At 40.8% G+C, this 20,423-nt stretch overlaps 1 protein-coding gene across 3 annotated transcripts in view; it reads left to right on the forward strand.

Moving 5' to 3' along the window:
• The first annotated feature begins 3,493 nt into the window (after positions 1 to 3,493).
• Positions 3,494 to 20,423, forward strand: part of PALS1 (protein associated with LIN7 1, MAGUK p55 family member) — a 104,744-nt gene continuing 87,814 nt past the window's right edge. For all 3 annotated transcript variants that reach the window (XM_049898881.1, XM_049898880.1, XM_049898883.1), the window contains exon 1: positions 3,494 to 3,621. The gene's annotated coding sequence lies outside the window, so the exon portion shown is untranslated. The remainder of the gene's footprint in view (positions 3,622 to 20,423) is intronic.

Raw genomic sequence — 20,423 nt, forward strand, 5'->3', positions numbered from 1 at the left:
ATCCAAATTACAGAACTACTTCTCAGCAAAGCTAAAGCTCACATTCAATCACCTTGCCTCCAGTTTCTATACTTTCTACTCTTTTAGTTACCCTTCTTTTTTTTTTTCCCTTCAACAAGACCAGTAATTTGTGTCATTTGGAAATTGAGAATGTCTCAATTTATGAGAGAGTAGATTCCTTATTTGCCATAGGGTTTACTGCCCTCTATTAAAATGAAAATACTTTTAGGAGATAATAATAATAATAAACATCCGTATAACACTTCACAAAGGAATTCCCACATATTTTGAGAGCAGTGGCTGCTACCTCAAACTGATAGTAATCATAATTTTTCCAGGATGAGGTTCTGTGACAGAGGGATCTGAGCAGCTAGGGGAGCAAGGGCTCGGTACCTGAAGGGTTCATTTGAACGGGGATGTTTTGCATACAGGTAGTCCCTGACTTAAAATGGGTTTCAGTTCCAGTGACTCTGTCATGTTAGTTCTAAGTCGAATGCCTCATTTAAAAAATTTTTTCATTATTATTGCCTTTTATTGTCAGTATCTTTATAAATCCAATCTTTATTTCTCTTTGAGGGTTGGAAACATTACATATAAACTTACAGACATATTTTAATATATTCGTGTGTACATAAAATATTAAACAAATCATTAAAAAAAAATAAGTGAGATTCTTTGTAACTCGAATATCATTGTTATGACGGGGACTACCTGTACTGCCTGAGGCCAGGTAATTAGAAGGTATGGGTTTGAAATACTCTCTTTAGAGGTCAATTCATTGAATAGCTAGATATCAGTGGTTCTTAACTGGAAGTGATTTTGCCCCACCAGGGAACCTTTGGCAAAGTCTGGAGACATTTTTTATTGTCACAACTGGCAGTGGAGCAGGCCTACTGGCCTCTAATGGAGAGAGGTCTGCAATGCTGCTCAACATTCTACCATGCACAGGACAGCCCCCCACCACAAAGAATTATCCAGCTCCAAAGGCCCATACTGCCGAGGTTGAGAAATGCTCAGTTAGAGGAAGCTCCCTGAATTATTATTTATTTTATGCATTTAAGAACTTAGAAAGGAAATAAGTCATACCATGCTAACCATTTTTCCTTTTTGGGGATGAGTAACAGTTTCTAGGGAATCCTGGAGACTGCTTATCTGGATTTCGGTTGTACATTTCACAAATTCTCATGGTATCTCCGTGGAGGAAAATGGCAGGAAGACAGCTCAGGTAGGTTTGCAGCTGATTGTCTGTACTCAGAGTCTACCGATAAACATTTGATGGCAGGAGGATTAAGAGCTCTAGTGACGTCCTGCAGAGTCCCATCCTCATCCCTGTCTTATTAAACACTTATAAATGACTGGGATAAAGACTTGGATGGAATGCTGATCAGATACGAGGATGATAAAAAAAAAAAAAAAAAAAACTCTAGGAAGGGTAGGGATCCAAAGAGATCTTGGCCACCTGGAAAAGTGATTTGCTTAGTCGAGGGCACCACAGTTCACCCATAGATGTCCAGAGGAGAGTTAGAAGAAGGTGAAAGAACTTGCAAGTACAGACCTGGGGATATTGCGACTGAAGATGGGAAAATGAGAGGAAAAGAGGAAGGACATGATAATTGACATAACAGAAGTGCTTTGAGGAAGATGTGGCTAAATACAATAAGCATGCCTCTGGGAGAAACTAGCATCAATAGGCAGAAGTGACAGAAAGGCAGATTTCAGCCTAACAGAAAGGTTAATTAGTAAATATTAGAACCGTTCAAGAGTGGGGCACGGCGCCTTGGAACACAGAGTTCTTGCTTACTGTCAAAGCAGAGACCATACAATGGATTTATTATAAGTGTTGAGGTAAATTTGCTGTTATTTCTAGTTAGAATGCATTAAAAAAAAAATTATTTTGTTGTTGAGAATATACACAGCAAAACATACACCAATTCAACAGCCTCCACGCGCACCATCCGGTGACACTGATCACACTCCTTGACCTGTGCAACCACTCCCCTGGAGAATTGCTCCTCCATTAACACAAACTTACTGCCCCCTAAGCTTCCCATCCAATCTTTCAGGTTGCTGTTGTCAATTTGTTTCCATAGGTAGTTCTTAAAAGAGCACAATGCTCAAGGCAGATATCTTTCATTAGATAAGCTAAACTATTGTTTGGTTCCAAGAAGGCCCCAGGGTGTATCTTTGATCCAAGGCTCAAAGATTACATTAGGCAATAGTTTCAGGGGTTCATTCAACATTCATGGCTCCAGGAAGTCCGGAGTCCACGAAAATTTGAATTTCTGTTTTGTACTTTCCTTCTTTTGATCAGGCTTCTATAAAATGGTTAGAATGCATTTCAATCTGCTTTGAATTTCTTGCCCTATGGAACTCACTCCCAGAATTCTGCCCTATTCAGAAGGGAACATAAACAGGTCCTGAGTGGACCAGCCTTGTGTTGCACATGGGTTGGCTTGTTGTTGTTAGGTGCTGTCAAGTTGGTTCCGACTCATAGCAACCTCAAGTACAACAGAACAAAACACTGCCTGGTCCTGTATCATTCTCTCAACCACTGCTTTGTTGGAGCCCATTGTTGCACCCACTATGTCAGTTGATCTCGTTGCCGGTCTTCCTCTTTGTCACTGACCCTCTACTCTACCAAGCATGATGTCCTTCTCCAGGGACTGGTCCCTCCTGATAACATGTCCAAAGTATATGAGACAAAGTCTTGCCATCCTTGCTTCTAAGAAGCATTCTGGCTGTACTTCTTCCAAAACAGAAGTATTCAGGCGTTGGCCTAGGTAACTCTAAATCCATTCCAAAAGCAAGATTTTGGTCCTAGGAATTCTTTCTTTCAGGTTTTCAGAAAACTGTGTCCAGCTGATAGCTTTTTGGAGTCTTCTGCGGTAGTAGAGGATGTTTCTGTAGGACACTACACACACCAGATTTTTAATCAGGCCATGGCTTATTTCTGAAACAAATGTTAGATTATGTCATGTGCTTGACAGAACAAGCAGTCACCTCAGAGGGAAATCAGATTTTCTTCAGTAGGTGACGATCATCGAAGGAAAGAAGCGCCAAGGGCTGTAGAACATGAGCTTGGTTGGCTCAGGTACCCTTGCGTCCCCATGCAGCCTAAACTGCAGGCTTAAATCAAAGCAACTGCCTGATGCCTGCGGGCCTGAAGCAGCTAGCATTTTATATTGAGAGGCGCGCGAGTGCGCGCGACCGGCCGCTCGGGAGCTGCAGAGAGGGCCAATGAGCAGGCACTTTCTCCCCGCCGTCTCAGGATTGGACGAACCGCGCCAGCCTCTCTGCGGAGCAGTGGGCGGGGCGCACTGGGGAGGCACTGGGATAGGCGCGTCCGCTTCGCCAGAGTGCCGGGGGCGCGTGCGCGGTCTCGCGGAAGCCGCGGGGGCCGGTCTCGCGCGGTCTCGAGGTGGAGCCGCTGGCGGCTGTGGCGACGGCGGCGACGGAGGAGGCTGGCGGCGGGGCGGGGGCGGGGACTAAGGATTGCGAGGTGGGGAATCGGGAGTTTCTGGATTCTTTATGCGATATTTCAAGGGCTGCCGGAGGGCCGTCGCTTCTGCAGTGCTTAGGAGCGGCTGGGGCGGGAGGATCTACGGCGGCCGTGGCGCGAAGGTAAGAGGCAGACGGGGCGCAGCTCGGTGTGGCGATCTTAATCAACAGGTTCCCGGGAGCGCGGCGGGGGAGGGGCGGTCGGGAGCCGCGGCGGCCGGGACCCTGTGCCCCCCGCGCGCCGCGCGCTCCGCCGGGGAGGGACCCGGGGCTGCTCTGTGGACTGCCCCAGGCAGCGGGAGCCGCGGCCGCCGAGGGCGTGAGGCTAACCTTTGTCCCTCGGAGGAACGCTGCCTGCGCAGTACCCGTTCCTTCTGTCCTGGCTGGCGAAGGGACGCACCTTGGCGGGGGCTCCTGTCGGCCAGGCCCGGCTTGCAGGAACGCGCCGGGTATCGCCTGCCCTTTGCGTTCCAGCCTCTGAGCTCGCGACTCCCTTCTGGCCGGGTAGGGGATGTCGGCAGGGAGTGGGGGTGGGGGGAACACTTTAAAAGGCCGAATGCGTTCCCCTGCCTGACTCAGCTCCCGGTATTCCGCTGCTCATTGCGTTCTTTCAACAAATAAAGAGCTTCTTGCTTCCTTGTGACCCCTTTTTTTTAAAGAGCCTAATGGTTAATGGTTTCTGATACTTGGAGATTGCAAAGTGAACGTTGAAGCTGGAGATTGTAAGCTACGTTTCAATGAAAGGCGTTTCGGTTTTTGCAGCAAATTATGTAACTTCCTAATAACAACTCACCTGTTCAGTTGATGCGACGTACAGTAATGAGTACGGAATTTAGGTTTCGGTCGAAAGATTTTTCTTGGCGGTTTACGCTAAAATTAAAATCTGATCACCAGAAGGTTTTTAGAAGGAGTATGTAGTTGTGTGTGTTTTGTCTCCATATTCGTTTAGAATTGTTAAGAATTTCCATTTGGAAAACTTGTGAATAAGAATTTTGAAATTTTAAGTTGACTGACAAGCTGTTAATATTTCTGATATTAATGATTATTAAAAAGTTGCCGTCCAGTCGACTCCGACTCATAGTGATATTAATAATTGTATTCTAATTATGCCTTTGGATTATACCAGAAGTTAATTACCTATTAAATTCTGCAGTAGGCACAAATGAAATACTGGTTATTGGTGTCTTTGAAATATAAGTTGGTGGTAATAAAAGTTATTCATACTTCATGGATTATGAACTAGATCCCTGTGGACATAGCATGTCATAAATTTCAAAAGGCTATTGTATTAGACTGAAGCTATTAGTAATAATGTAAGAGCTTCAGAAATAAAACAGGCAAAAGTATGAAAAGCAATTCCTCATTTTATCTTTGTAAAAAAATTGCATAAATCTTAAACACTGTACTTGAGTGACTTTCGGCTAGCCAAACTTAAAGTTGACAAGTAAAGGGAAAGGCATTCATAATTCAGCTTGTTACAGAACATTAAAAAGGGAGAGATGTACCAGTCCACCTGAGGGTGACTCAAGTCAGTATAGTCGGTTTAGCTGATGTGGTCTAGTAATGTTTATTTATATGCTCTTCGTGAATTATGGTCTTTATTTAAAACCTCATCACACATATTCCAAGAAATTTGGTCCATTTATGTATTGGTATACTAAGTTGCCCTATTTCTCTGATTTCTGATTTGGGGGGTTTTGGGAAAAATTGTTCCTCAATATGGATAAGTGCTCTGGAATATAATTTTTGATTACAGTGTACACTTATTGAATCATAGGATCATTGAGTTGGAAATAATCTTAGTGACTTTGTTACCTATCTTATTTGTCAGGGAAAAGTGAGGCTTGTAGCAATTGAGTAGCCCATAGTCTGACTCTTAAGTTAGTGGCATACCCAGCCCAGTTAGTGGCATAGTTGGAAGTAAATGCTAAACTACTTGTCTCCAGATTCCAAGTCCAGTGCTCTTTTCGCTATATTCTATTACTATAAGTGAACAAACCACTAAGTTACCTTTCTCAAAATCATTACATGAAATCGGTGAGGTTGCTTTCCCTTATTCAAATTTTTCTTCTTTTTTTTAATAACCACTAATTACAGTTTGTTCATTCCCCTACTGAAGAGTTGTTTTCAATTTTTCAAACCATGTTTAATGAATATTCTTGTGCATGTCACCTTTAGCACATGTACGAAGATTTCCCTAGATGTATACCTACCTGTAAGAAGAAATACTGAGTCATAGGTTGATATGCATTTTCAGCTTTACTAGTTATATACAAAGTACCTTCTAAAATTGTACCAGTTTACATACCTGCCAACAATTTGAGTCTCAGTGCTTTCTCATCCTTGCCCACATTAGGCATTATTAGATTTTAAAAGTATCTGCCACTTGTGGGTGAGAAGTGTATTTTGTTTCCCTCCTTTTAAAGGATTTTAACATTGTCCTTAATTTATATGAAATAAAATAAACTCCTTCTGGTGTACAGTTATCTTGACAAATGTATAAAGCTGTGCAACCATCACGATCAAGACACAGAAGAGTCCCACCACCCAAAATTCTCTCGTGCTGCCCTTTTGTAGTCAACCTTCCTCTTCCCTGCTAGCCCCTGGTAACCAATGATCTGTTGTCTTCCCTGTAGTTGTATCTTTTCTAGAATATCATGTAAATGGAATCATACAGTATATAACCTTTTAAATCTGGTTTCTTTCACTTAGCATTATACATTTGAGATTCATCCACATTGTTGAGTGTAACAGCAGTTTTTTCTGTTTTACTGGTGAATATAGTATTGCTATGAGTCAGAATTGACGGCAATGGGTTTGGGTTTTTTTTTTTTTTTAATAGCATTCCACTGTATGGATGTACCACAGTTTGTTCATCCATTCACCAATTTAAGGACATTTGAGCTATTTTTAGTTTTTTGTGATTATGAATAAAGCTGTTGTAAATCTTTATCAGCAGGTTTTTGTGTGAACATAAATTTTCATTTCTCTTGGGTAAGCCTCTAGCTAGAAGTGGGATTGCTAGGTCCTACGGTAAGTGTGTGTTAACTTCATAAAAACAAAAACAAACTGTCTGTGGTAGGCGGAATAATGGCCCCCAAAGAAGTCTTAGTTTCCAGAACCTGTGAACTTGGTAGACTACGTGGCAAAGGTTGCAGGTGGGATTAAAGTTACTAATCAACTAACTTTAAGGGAGATTATCCTGGATTATTTGGGTGGACTAGTGTAATCACAGGGTCCCTTAAAACGGGAAAAGGGAGGGAGAAGTGTAGAGTCAGAAAAAGTTGTAACAGGGTCAGAGAGATGCAACATTGCTGGATTTCAAGATGGTGGAAGGGGACTACGAGCCAAGGACTGTGGGTGTCCTGTAGAAGCTGAAAAAGTCAAGAAAATGGTTTCACCCTAGAGCCTCCAAAAAGGTACTGCACCCCTGCCAACACCTTAATTTTAGCCCAGTGAGACCTGGGTCATACTTCTAATCTATGGAACTGTAAAATAATAAATTTGTGTTGTTTTAAGTGACTGAGTTTGTGGTGATTTGTTACTGCAGCATAGGGAACTAATACACTGTCGAACAGTTTTCCAAAGTGGCTATATGACCAGCAGTGTATGAGACTTCCAGTTACTTCACATCCTCATCAGCACCTGGTTTTATCACTGTTTTTTTTGTTTTTGTTTTTTAAGCCATTCTAACAGGTGTGTAGTCGTATCTCACTGTGGTTTTAATTTACATTTCTCTAATGAATAATGATGTTCAGCATCTTTTGATATGTTTATTTGATGCCTGTATATCTTCTTTGGAAAAATATCCAAATCTCTTGCCCATTTTTAAATTGAATTGTTTTCTTATTGCTGAATTTTGAGAGTTCTTTATAGTCTACTGTCCTTCATCACATATGTGATCTGCAAATATTTTCCCCCACTGTGTCTTGCCTTTTCATCCATTTACAGTGTCTTTTGAAGTACAGAAGTTTTTAAATTTTGATAAAGCCTGGTTTATCAATTTTTTTCATTAGGGCTCTCAGTTTTGGTGTTATATCTAAGAACTCTTTGCCTAACCCAAGGTCATAAAGATTTTCTCTTGCGTGTGGAGAAAGCATAGTTTTTTTTTTTTTTAAAGAAAATGGTATTGTAACTATTAGGCAGATAAATGAAACTCGTACCTTACACTTCATACAAAAATTAACTCAGAATGGATCACAGACCTAAAAGAAAGGTGATCCAACAGAAAGCGGAACTTGCCGACCAGTCAGTAATATCATTAATATCACATGCAAGTAAAATTTTGCTGAAGGTAATTCAAAAACGGTTGCAGCAGTACATTGACAGGGTGCTGCCAGAAATTCAAGCCAGATTCATAAGGGGACGTCGAACGAGGGATATCATTGCTAATGTTACATGGATCTTGGCTAAAAGCAGAGAATACCAGAAAGATGTTTACCTGTGTTTTATCGACTATGCAAAGGCATTTGACTGTGGATCATAACAAATTATGAATAACATTGTGAAGAATGGGAATTCTGGAACACTTAATTGTGCTTATATGGAACCAGTACATAAACCAAGAAGCAGTCAGTAGATCGAACAGAGCAAAGGGATACTGAGTGGTTTAAAATCAGAAAAGGTAGGGTTGTGTGTGTGTGTGTGTGTGTGTGTGTGTGTTACGGTTGTATCCTTTCACCGTTCTTTTTCAATCCGTATGCTGAATAAATAATCCAAGAAGCCGGATTGTATGAAGAAGAATGCAGCTTCAGGAATGGAGGAAGACTTGTTAACAACCTGCAATATGCAGATGACACAACCCTGCTTGCTGAAAGTGAAGAGAACTTGAAGCACTTACTGATCAAGATCAAAGACTACAGCCTTCAGTATGGATTACACCTCAACATAAAATAAAAATCGTCACAACTGGACTGATAAACAACATCATGGTAAATGGAGAAGTTACTGAAGTTGTCAGGGATTTCATTTTACTTGGATCCACAATCAATGCCCATGGAAGCAGCAGTCAGGAAAGCAAATGACATATTGCATTGGGCAAATCGGCCGCAAAAGATGTCCCTCAAGTGTTAAAAAGCAAAGATGTCACTTTGAGGACTAAAGTACACCTGACCCCAAAACCCATTGCTGTTGAGTTGATTCTGACTCACAGTACACCTGGCCCAAGCCATGGTTTTTTCAGTTACATCATATGCATCCAAAAGATGGATAATAAGGAAGACCAAAGAATTGATAGTGTTGGCAAAGAATATTGAATATACCATGGACTGCGAGAAGGATGAACAAATCTTTTTTGGGAGAAGTACAGAATGCCCTTTAGAAGCGAGGATGGCAAGATTTCGTCTCATATACTTTGTACTAGGAGGGACCATTCCCTGGGGAAGAATATCATGCTTGGTAAAGTAGAGGGTCAGCAAAAAAGAGCAAGACGCACAACGAAATAGCTTGATACAGTAACTGCATCAGTGGGCTCAAACATATCAGTGATTGTTAGGATGGCACAGGACCCCCTGGGCAGTGTTTTGTTCTGTTGTACATGGGGTTGCCATGAGTCAGAACTGACTTGATGGCACCTGACAACAAAGATATAAACAAAAATTGATGAACATGTTAATGGTTTTTTATTGCATTTCTCCAGGTACACGCTGGCAGGCATTATAGTGCGGTGTTACAGTACTTGGACTGATCGAAGTCCTCAGACTCTAGAATCAGATAGACTTGTACTCAGATACCTCCTGTACCTCTGTGTGACTGTGAAAATTAACTTATCAAAGTCTGACTACTTATTTGCGGAAGGGGGATGATACTACTATCTAACGCAGAGGGCCTTATTTTTAGGATTAATTGAGACGATGCATCAAAAATGGTTAGCACAATACCTGGTTTATATTAAGCACTCCTTTAATGTTAGATAAGAGGTAGATAGAATACAAACCTGATTTGTGACAGTTAAATGAAATAGCAATGAACTGTTGTATGTTTTAATAAATATATTTTAAATAGATCATGTGAGTATTGATGTGATGCAGTAATTTATAGGAGTCGTGTGACTCGGTTGCCATAGACTGGGTCAGTAATAAATAATTAACATTTTGTATAATTGTGTGTTGAGGTTTTTTTTTTTTTTTCTCATCATTTTGGAAGTAATAGTGAAAGTCAGAAGAAAGCAATTTTTTGCCCTGCTTATAAATAGGTTACATATGTAGTGAGATCGAGCTGTAGACAGCTTCAGCAGTTTCTCTTATTGACTCTTTAAGCATTACTCTTGCGGTGTTTTTCACTAGATTGTTTTCGCTACACATTTTTAAATAGGCTTAAAAATGATAGTTTGCAGAATTGAATTTCATTATGGTGATTTACAGTCTTTTGTTTGGATATAGCATTTGTTTAATTTTGCCAGTGTCAAAGTTGATGTTAATATTTTGTTTACTTTTTTTATTTTTCTTTTTGGGTAATGGACATCTTTCCTATCTGTCTTGGGCCTTATATTCTTTCTCCTTTATATAAGTTCTCTTAAGGTATTCTTCCTCTACATTTTTAATACAAAAAAACCAAAACCAAACCCAGTGCCGTCGAGTCGATTCCGACTCATAGCGACCCTATAGGACAGAGTAGAACTGCCCCATAGAGTTTCCAAGGAGCGCCTGGTGGATTCCAACTGCCAGCCCTTTGGTTAGCAGCCGTAGCACTTAAACACTACGCCACCAGGGTTTCCATTTTTAGTACAGCACTTACCAAATTGCTTTGTAATTTTATAGTTTTTTTGCTTATCTGATTCCTATCCTATATTTTAAGTTTCTCGAAGGTAATAAGGACTCTTTCCTAGCAGTCTTTTTCTTGCCAATGACTGTCCAAGATTTTTGCACAAAGTGGGTGCTTACATTGTTGAATGAAAGTATATTTTAGTAAACCTTTATAACTATGGTATTTACAGTCTAGTGACCTTCTAGACTCCTTTCGTTCTTATTTCTTGTTATATAATATCTCCTGTATGTTTTCCTGCCCTGTAAGACTATCTGGTGAAAATCAGAACATGACTCATACCTTCTGTTAGCAACACTACAGTACCAAGAGTTCATTGGATTCTAAACTTGGTGCCATGTGTATTCTCATCAGTCAAATCCTGTAATTATTCTTTCTTAGATTCTCCTTTCCTGTTCCAGTTGCAAAACCCTACTTCTAATCCTGAAAATACTCTATTGTTACTGCTTCAGTTTCTGTTCTGATAACTCTGAATCAGTTGCTTGGTATTTCTTTAAAAACACTATTCTCTCTTTGTTTATGGTGAGCAATTTTGAATTGCAACGGATTTGCTGACCTTTGGAGCATATTCTTTTCTCTAGTAGTAAACTGTAAATCACTTGAGGACAGAGGTTTTAATGCTTTTCGAGGGCTGAAATTTCAGATACATACGTGTTTCAGGGAAAGTAATTGACCAGAGTATTCACAACCAAATTAAAGGGGAGAAAACCTGTGTGGAATACACAAAAATTAAGCATCTAGAGAGGAAAGCAATATAGCCATGTTAACTTAGTTATTAGGATTCTTTGAGAGTTTGTCATTTGCGTTGTTAACATGATGAATCAGTGCAATCAAAATTATCACCTTGGCTTATATTTTTTAAATGTTGGTGATCCTGTTTGAAACTTTTCTTATAATTAAGGCTTTTATCCCTTTGGTAAACCAGTTTCCTCTCAATTTTTAGTTAAAGGTATAGTATATTCCGTAAAAATTACAGCCTTGGAAGCCCTATGGGGTTGGTTCTATTCTGTCCTATAGGGTCACTGTGAGTTGGGATTGATTTATTGTCAGCGGCCTAACCATGCTGTAATACATCGGGTCACCATGACTTGGAATCAGTTAGACAACAAATAGGCTTCTGGTCTTTGGGTCTTTAGGTTCCATAATTCACTGCAGTGTCTCACAGAACTCACCAACTGTATTTACAGTTGGGTGGTTTATTAGGGAAGTAATAGGGTACAACTTGGGATCAGGAACAACTCAGAAGTAACAGGAACAACTCAGGATACAGTTCTCGATCAGGACAGCTTCTTCTCACCCTCTGCTGCTGGGGCAAATGTTACTACAACTCTGGGTCAGCAAGCGCCACCGCTGCTGTCTTGCGCCACTAAAGCTCTTGCTACTGCAGCGCCACCATCTCTAGCTGTCTTCCATGTTACAGCTCCTCCATCTCTCTCTCCGTGCCTAGGAGGCTCTCAGGGCAGGGACCCCAGGTCGAAAGGATGCGCTCCACCCCGTCTCCTCTTTTTGGTAGTAGTGAGGTTCCACCTTTCTGCCTCTGGGATGGCTTATTTTAAGTCTAGTGGGATGGCAAAACTGACCAATCTCATTAGGGTTCCCTACACTTCATGTGCATGATTCCACCCCCACAAGGGTGCCATGCACCTTGTTTGCGTTATTAGCAAACTGTCTAGTCCCCTTGGTGGACCACAAGCACCTTATTTTTATAGACCCACCCAGTCATTTGGTAGATGTTACAAGACCATGGTGAGAAAGGCCATTTAAGAGTGATCCATCGCACTGCAATGTGTGGTAGTAGGATTGTTGTGGTTAGGTGCCGTTGAGTCAATTCTGACTCATCGCGATCCTGTGTACAACAGAACGAAATACTGCTGGGTCCTGTGCCATGCCCAGAATCGTTGTCATGCTTGAGCCCATTGTTGCAGCCACTGTGTCAATCCATCTCGTTGAGGGTCTTCCTCTTTTTCGTTGACCGTCTGCTTTACCAAGCATGATGTCCTTCTCCAGGGACTGATCTCTCCTGACAACATGTCCTAAGTATGTAAGATGCAGTCTCACCATCTTGCTTCCAAGGAGCATTATAGTCGTACTTTTTTCTTCCAAGAGGCAGTAGGAATAGTAAAGATGAAAACAAAGCCGGAAAGGGGGCATTACAGCAGTAGCAAGTACGTGGTATACATGTTAATATTTTTTCTGGGTAGGGTCTCAGAATCTTCTCAATAAAGACTCCCAAGCAGTCAGACTATCAGTGGACTGGAGTTGCTACTGAGTATTTACAGTCTAGTTTGGAAGATTAGATACTTATATATAAACATTTAATAATAGATGACCAAAAAAAAAAACCCAAACTCGTTGCTGTCAAGTTGATTCTGACTCATAACGACCCTATAGGACAGAGTAGAACTGTCCGATAGGGTATCCAAGGATTGGCTGGTGGATTCAGACTGCTGACCTAGGAGTGGCTGGGGGGTTCAAAGTGCTGACCTTCTGGTTAGCAGCCAAGCTCTTTAACTACTGAGCCACCAGGGCTCCAATAGATGACCGTAGGGCACATTAATAACAAAATAAGTAGGCAGAAAATTAAGTGCTTTAGTTGTTCATTATCGTAAGCCGGAGTCATCAGTAGGCCCTTCTGGCCTTGGGCCTAGTACCTTGCAGTATGGAAAAGATTTGATGGGGATAGGTAAGAGTTTGGCATGGCACTTTAAATTTGTATGGCATGTATCAGAATGCTGCCTTGACATTGTCAAATCTTTATGCTAATAATAAAAAATAAACCAAACCCGTTGCTGTTGAGTTGATTCCGACTCATAGCGACCCTATAGGACAGAGTAGAACTGCCCCATAGAGTTTCCAGAGAGCACCTGGTGGATTTTAACTGCCAGCCTTTTGGTTAGTAGCCATAGCACTTAGCCACTACACCACCAGGGTTTCCAATAAGAAAAAAAAAATTTTTTTTTTTAGTTCATATTAAATTATTTAAGTTTTAAATTTCTTGCTTTAATAGTTATTTTCTTTTGATAAGGCAACAATTTTAGGTGATTTTAATTTTTAACATTGTCATAAATGGTACCCTAGATGTGTGTATTTATAGTATACACACATCTTATTTCTGTACATGTGTCTTAGGCTGGGTTCTCTAGAGAAGCAAAACCAGTAAAGCATATAAATATATATATGCAGAGAGAGATTTATATCAAGGAAATGGCTCACGTGGTATTTAGAGGCTGTAATGTCCTAAGTCTAAGAGGCAGGAGAGAGGCTTCTCCGGATTCACGTAGCCGCAGAGGCTGCCGAACCCAAGATCAGCAGGCTGGAGAACAGGGCTGTTGCAGGCTGTGAAGATTGGTGAATCTGAAGATCAGCAGGCAAGGCTATAGGTAAGTTGCTAGCCCAGGTCCTGAGAACTGGAGGTCAGATGAACAGGAGCCAGCTGTAGGACCCAGAACAAGCGAAAGCTTCTGCAAAGAGAGCAGGAAGGATTAGGCAGCAGAGGGTGGAGAGATGAAGGCTGAGGGGGGCGGTGAGCCACCACAGGCCCTGCCCCCACCAGTACCGCTCAGCAGATGCCATCATGGCGGTGATCACATATCACATCTCAACAGGGACGTGATCACAATATTATATGACTGCCAAAACACTGAGGATCATGGCCCAATCAAATTGACACGCAATCTTAACCATCAAAACATGTATGCTCTGTTTCTATGCTTGCTGCCTTCTTTTTAGTTTTATTTTAGCCCGAAGTGAACTAAAGTAAAAAAAATAATGAACTACTCTCATGAGTCCTTAATATAATCTGTTACAATGATCTTCAAATTAACATTAATTTTGGAATGTCTGTATTTTGTATGTTGACTTAGACCTTAAGGGTCTTTTCCTTTAACTTTCTGTTTATTTTACGTCTTTATTCCACCGGAATTCTAGACTTGAGGACATTGGCTCCAGAAAAGATCTTTAAACAAAAACTACTCTTTCTCATTGCTTGAAAGGAATGTGTTAGTTTGATGGAAGAAGAATGGTTAGAACTCAGCCTCATATGCATTTCTCTGATAAATGATACTCTGACGTATGATTCATTAAAAAAACATTTGTACCTAGCACAGTATATATTGCACATTGTATGAGATCATCAAATATGAATCAGACAAATTCTGCCTCAGAGGGCTTGCAGTTTACTTGGGTTGATAAGACTAATGAACATTCCTCAGTTCAAGTTAGAAAATGCATAAAATGCTCTAGCAGAGGCATAGATTAAGTACCATGTAAACATAGCTTGTGGAGGGAGGCAGGCAGGATTAAGGAAGATTTCATAAGACACTTGATGAAAGAAGAAGAGGAAAATTATTGTGCTTTAGGTGAAAGTTTATGGCACAAATTAGCTTCTCATTCAAAAATTTATGCACAGATTGGTTTGTGGCATCAGTTGCAGTTTCTGTAATGTGCAGGTACTCTCCTCCTCTCCCTTTACACCCCGGGTTCCCTGTGTCTGTTTGTCCTGTCCCTTCCTGCCTTCTCGTCTTTGCTTTTGGGTAGGTGTTGCCCATTTGGTCTCATATACTTGATTGAACTAAGAAGTACATTCCTCATCTGTGTTATTATTTGTTTTATAGGCCTGTCTAATCTTTGGCTAGATGGAGTAGCTTCAGTTCTGAGTTCGCTGGGTGTCTGGGTGCCATAGTCTTGGGAGTTCTTCGAGTCTCTGTCAGACCAGTAATTTCTTTTTTTTTTTTGTGAATTTGATTTTTGTTCTACATTTTTCTCCTGTCTGGGACCCTCTATTGTGGTCCCTGTCAGAGCAGCCGTGGTGGTAGCAGCGGGGCATCATCTAATTCTGGGCTCACACTGGTGGAGGCTGTGGTTCACATGGTCCATTAGTCCTTTGGACTAATCTTTCCTTGTGTCTTTGGTTTTCTTCATTCTCCTTTGCTCCTGATGGGATAGGACCAATGGATGTATCTTAGATGGCCGCTCGCAAGCTTTTAAGACCCCAGATGCTACTAACTAAAGTAGGACATAGAACATTTTCTCTATGAACTATGTTAATGCCAGTTGACCTAGATGTCCCCCTGAGACCATGGTTCCTCAGCCCCAGTAACTCTGTCTCTCAAGGGGTTTGGATGTGTATAGGAAGCTTCTATGACTTTGCCTTGGTCAAGTTGTGCTGACTTTCCCTATATTACGTGTTGTCTTTCCCTTCACCAAATCTAACATTTGTCAGTCTAGTTAGTGATTTCTCCACTTCCTCCCTCATAACCATCAAAGTTTTTTTTTCTGTGTGTAAACCTTTTCTTGGGTTTTTATAATAGTAATTTCATACAATATTTGCCCTTTTGTAATTAACATACTTAGCACAGTTCCCTCCAGATTCATCCATGTTGTGAGATGTTTCAAGGATTCATCATTGTTCTTTATCGTTGTGTAGTATTCCATTGTGTGTATGTACCATAATTTGTTTATCCATTCATCCGTTGATGGGCACTTAGGTTGTTTCCATCTTTTTGCTGTTGTGGATAATGCTGCAGTGAACATGGGTGTGCATATGCCTATTCGTGTGTTGGCCTTTATTTCTCTAGGATGTATTCCTAGGCACCGAGCCCTGGTGACGCAGTGGTTAAGAGCTCGACTGCTAACCAAAAGGTTGGCAGTTTGAATCCACCAGCCACTCCTTGGAAACCCTATCAGGCAGTTCTGCTTTGTCCCGTAGGGTCACTATGAGTCAGAATCAACTTGAAGGCAACGGGTTTTACATTCTTAGGAGTGGGATTGTTGAATACTATGGTGTTTTTATTTCTAGTTTTTTAGGGAGGTGCCATCTTGCTTTCCATAGTGGTTGTATCATTTTACATTCCTACCAGCAAATGAATAAGAGTTCCAATCTCTCCGCAACCTCTCCGACATTTGTTATTTTTTGTGTTTTTTGATTTAGTGCCAGTAATGTCGGGGTGAGATGATATCTCATTGCATTTCTCTAATGGCTAATGATTGCGAACGTTCCCTCATGTGTCTGTTAGTTGCCTGAATGTCTTTGGTGAAGTATCTGTTCATATCCTTTGCCCATTTTTAAATTGGATTATTTGTGTTTTTGTTGTTGAGGTGTTGATGTATTCTGTAGATTTTAGAGATTAGACCCTTCTTGGATATGTCGTAGCCAAAAGTTTTTTCCCAGTCTGTAGGTTCTTTTTTTACAGTCTTGGTGAAGTCTTTTTATGAGCATAAGTGTTTAATTTTTAGGAGTTCCCGGTTATCTAGTTTATCTTACAGCATTTGTGCATTGTTAGTTATGGTGTATTTATGGCATTTGTTAGGGCCCCTAGCGTTGTCGCTATTTATTCTTCCGTGATCTTAATCATTTTACGTTTTATATTTAGGTCTTTGATCCATTTTGAGTTAATTTTTATGTATGGTGTGAGGTATGGGTCCCGTTCCATTTTTTTTAACAGGTTGACATCCAGTTCTGCCAGCATTACTTGTTAAAAAGTCCGTCTTTTCCCCATTCAGTGGACTTTGGTCCTTCGTCAAAGATGAGCTGACCATAGGTGGCTGCATTTATGTTTAGGTTCTCAGTTCTGTTCCATTGGTCTGTCTGTGTGTCATTGCACCAGTACCGGGCTGTTTTGACTACCATGGCTGTATAATAGGTTCTGACATTAGGTAGTATGAGGCCTCCTCCTTTGTTCTTCTTCAGTAGTGCTTTGCTTATCTGGGGCCTCTTTCCATATAAAGTTGGTGATTAATTTTCCTATCTTGTTAAAGAATGCTGTTGGTATTTGGGTTGGGATTGCATTATACCTGTAGATTGCTTTGGATAGAGTTGACATTTTCACAATGTTGAGCCTTCCTAACCACGAGCGTGGTATGTTTTTCCATTTAGGCCTCTTTTGGTTTCTTGCAGAAGCATTTTGTAGTTTTTTTTTTTATATTGGTCTTTTACATCCCTGCATAGATTTATTCCTAAGTATTTTATCTTTTGGGGGGCTATTATAAATGCTGTTATTTTCCTGATTTCCTTTTCGAAGTTCTCTTTGTTGGTGTAGAGGAATCCAACTGGTTTATGTATGTTGATCTTGTGTTCTGCTATTCTGCTGTATCTTTTTATTAGTTCCAGTAGTTTTCATATGGAATCTTTGGGGTTTTCTTTGTATAGGGTTAGATCATCTGCTAATAGGGATAGTTTTACTTCTTCCTCTCCAATTTGGATGCCCCTTATTTCTTTTTCTTGCCTTATTGCTGTAGCTAGGACTTTGCAGCACAGTGATAAATAGGAGGGATGATAAAGAGCATCTTTGCCTTTTTCGCATTCTCAGGTGGAATGCTTTCAAACTCTCTACATTGAGAATGATGTTGGCTTTTGGTTTTGTATGTTGTTGTTGTTGTTAGGTGCTGTCGAATCAGTTCTGACTCATAGCGACCCTATGCACAACAGAACGAAACACTGCCCAGTCCTGCGCCATCGTTGTTATGCTTGAGCTCATTGTTGCAGCTACTGTGCAGTCCACCTCGTTGAGGGTCTGCCTCTTTTCCGCTGACCCTGTACTCTGCCAAGCATGATGTCCTTCTCCAGAGACTGATCCCTCCTGACAGCATGTCCAAAGTATGTAAGACGCAGTCTCTCCATCCTTGCCTCTAAGGAGCATTCTGGCCACACTTCTTCCAAGACGGATTTGTTCGTTCTTTTGGCAGTCCATGGTATATTCAATATTCTTCACCAACACCACAATTCAAAGGTGTCAGTTCTTCTTTGGTCTTCCTTATTCATTGTCCAGCTTTTACACGCATATGATGTGATTGAAAATACCATGGCTTGGGTCAGGCGCACGTTAGTCTTCAGGGTGACATCTTTGCTCTTCAACACTTTGAAGAGGTCCTTTGCAGCAGATTTGCCCAGTGCAACGCGTCTTTTGATTTCTTGACTGCTGCTTCCATGGCTGTTGATTGTGGATCCAAGTAAAATGATATCCTTGACAACTTCAGTCTTTTCTCCGTTTATCATGATGTTGCTCATTGGTCCAGTTGTGAGGATTTTTGTTTTCTTTATGTTGAGGTGTAATCCATACTGAAGGCTGTGGTCTTTGATCTTCATTAGTAAGAGCTTCAAGTCCTCTTCACTTTCAGCAATCAAGGTTGTGTCATTTGCATAACACAGGTTCTTAATGAGTCTTCCTCCAATCCTGATGCCCCATCCTTCTTCATATAGTCCAGCTTCTCGTATTACTTGCTCAGCATACAGATTGAATAGGTGTGGTGAAAGAATACAACCCTGACGCACACCTTTCCTGACTTTAAACCAATCAGTATCCCCTTGTTCCATCCGAACAACTGCTTCTTCATCTATGTAAAGGTTCCTCATGAGCACAATTAAGTGTTCTGGAATTCCCATTCTTCACAGTGTTATCCATAGTTTGTTATGATCCACACAGTCAAATGCCTTTGCATAGTCAATAAAACACAGGTAAACATCCTTCAGGTATTCTTTGTTTTCACCCAGGATCCATCTGACATCAGCAATGCTATCCCTGGTTCCACGTCCTCTTCTGAAACTGGCCTGAATTTCTGGCAGTAACTTGTCTTTATACTGCTGCAGCCGTTTTTGAATGATCTTCAGCGACATTTTGCTTGTGTGTGATATTAATGATATTGGTCTATAATTTCAACATTCGGTTGGATCACCTTTCTTGGGAATAGGCATAAATATGGATATCTTCCAGTCAGTTGGTGAGGAAGCTGTCTTCCATATTTCTTGGCATAGATGAGTGAGCACCTCCAATGCTGCATCTGTTTGTTGAAACATCTCAATTGATATTCCATCAATTCCTGGAGCCTTGTTTTTCACCAATGCCTTCAGAGCAGCTTGGACTTCTTCCTTCAGTACCATCAGTTCCTGATCATATGCCACCTCTTGAAATGGTTGAATATCGACTAATTCTTTTTGGTATAATGACTCTGTGTATTCCTTCCATCTTCTTTTGATGTTTCCTGCGTCGTTTAATATTTTCCCCATGGAATCCTTCACTATTGCAACTCGAGGCTTGAATTTTTTCTTCAGTTCTTTCAGCTTGAGAAACGCCGAGCGTGTTCTTCCCTTTTGGTTTTCCATCTCCAGCTTTTTGCACATGTCATTATAATACTTTGCTTCATCTTCTCGAGAGGCCCTTTGAAATCTTCAGTTCAATTCTTTTACTTCATCAATTCTTCCTTTTGCTTTAGCTGCTCGATGCTCAAGAGCGAGTTTCAGAGTCTCCTCTGACATCCATCTTGGTCTTTCTTTCCTGTCTTTTCAGTGACCTCTTGCTTTCTTCATGGATGATGTCCTTGATGTCATTCCACAACTCGTCTGGTCTTTGGTCACTAGTGTTCAATGCATCAAATCTATTCTTGAGATGGTCTCTAAATTCAGGTGGGATATACTCAAGGTCATATTTTGGCTCTTGTGGACTTGCTCTGATTTTCTTCAGTTTCAGTTTGAACTTGCATATGAGCAATTGATGGTCTGTTCCACAGTCGGCCCCTGGCCTTGTTCTGACTGATGATATTGAGCTTTTCCATCGTCTCTTTCCACAGGTGTAGTCAATTGGATTTCTGTGTGTTCCATCTAGCGAGGTCCATGTGTATAGTCACCGTTTATGTTGGTGAAAGAAGGTATTTGCAATGAAGAAGTCATTGGTCTTGCAAAATTCTACCATTCGATCTCCGGCATTGTTTCTGTCACCAAGGCCATATTTTCCAATTACTGATCCTTCTTCGTTTCCAGCTTTTACATTCCAATCACCAGTAATTATCAATGCAGCTTGATTGCATATTCGATCAGTTTCAGACTGCAGCAGCTGATAAAAATCTTCTATTTCTTCATCTTTGGCCCTAGTGGTTGGTTCATTTATCTGAATAATAGTCGTATTAACTGGTCTTCCTTGTAGGCATATGGATATTATCCTATCACTGACAGCGTTGTACTTCAGGATAGGTCTTGAAACGTTCCTTTTCACAATGAATGCAACACCATTCCTCTTCTAGTTGTCATTCCCAGCATAGTAGACGATATGATTGTCTGATTCAAAATGGCCAATACTAGTCCATTTCAGCTCACTAATGCGTAGGATATCGATGTTTATGCGTTCCATTTCATTTTTTGAAGATTTCCAATTTTCCTAGATTCATACTTTGTA

The sequence above is a fragment of the Elephas maximus genome, chromosome 10, assembly GCF_024166365.1.
Source record: "Elephas maximus indicus isolate mEleMax1 chromosome 10, mEleMax1 primary haplotype, whole genome shotgun sequence".
Classification (NCBI taxonomy): domain Eukaryota; kingdom Metazoa; phylum Chordata; class Mammalia; order Proboscidea; family Elephantidae; genus Elephas; species Elephas maximus.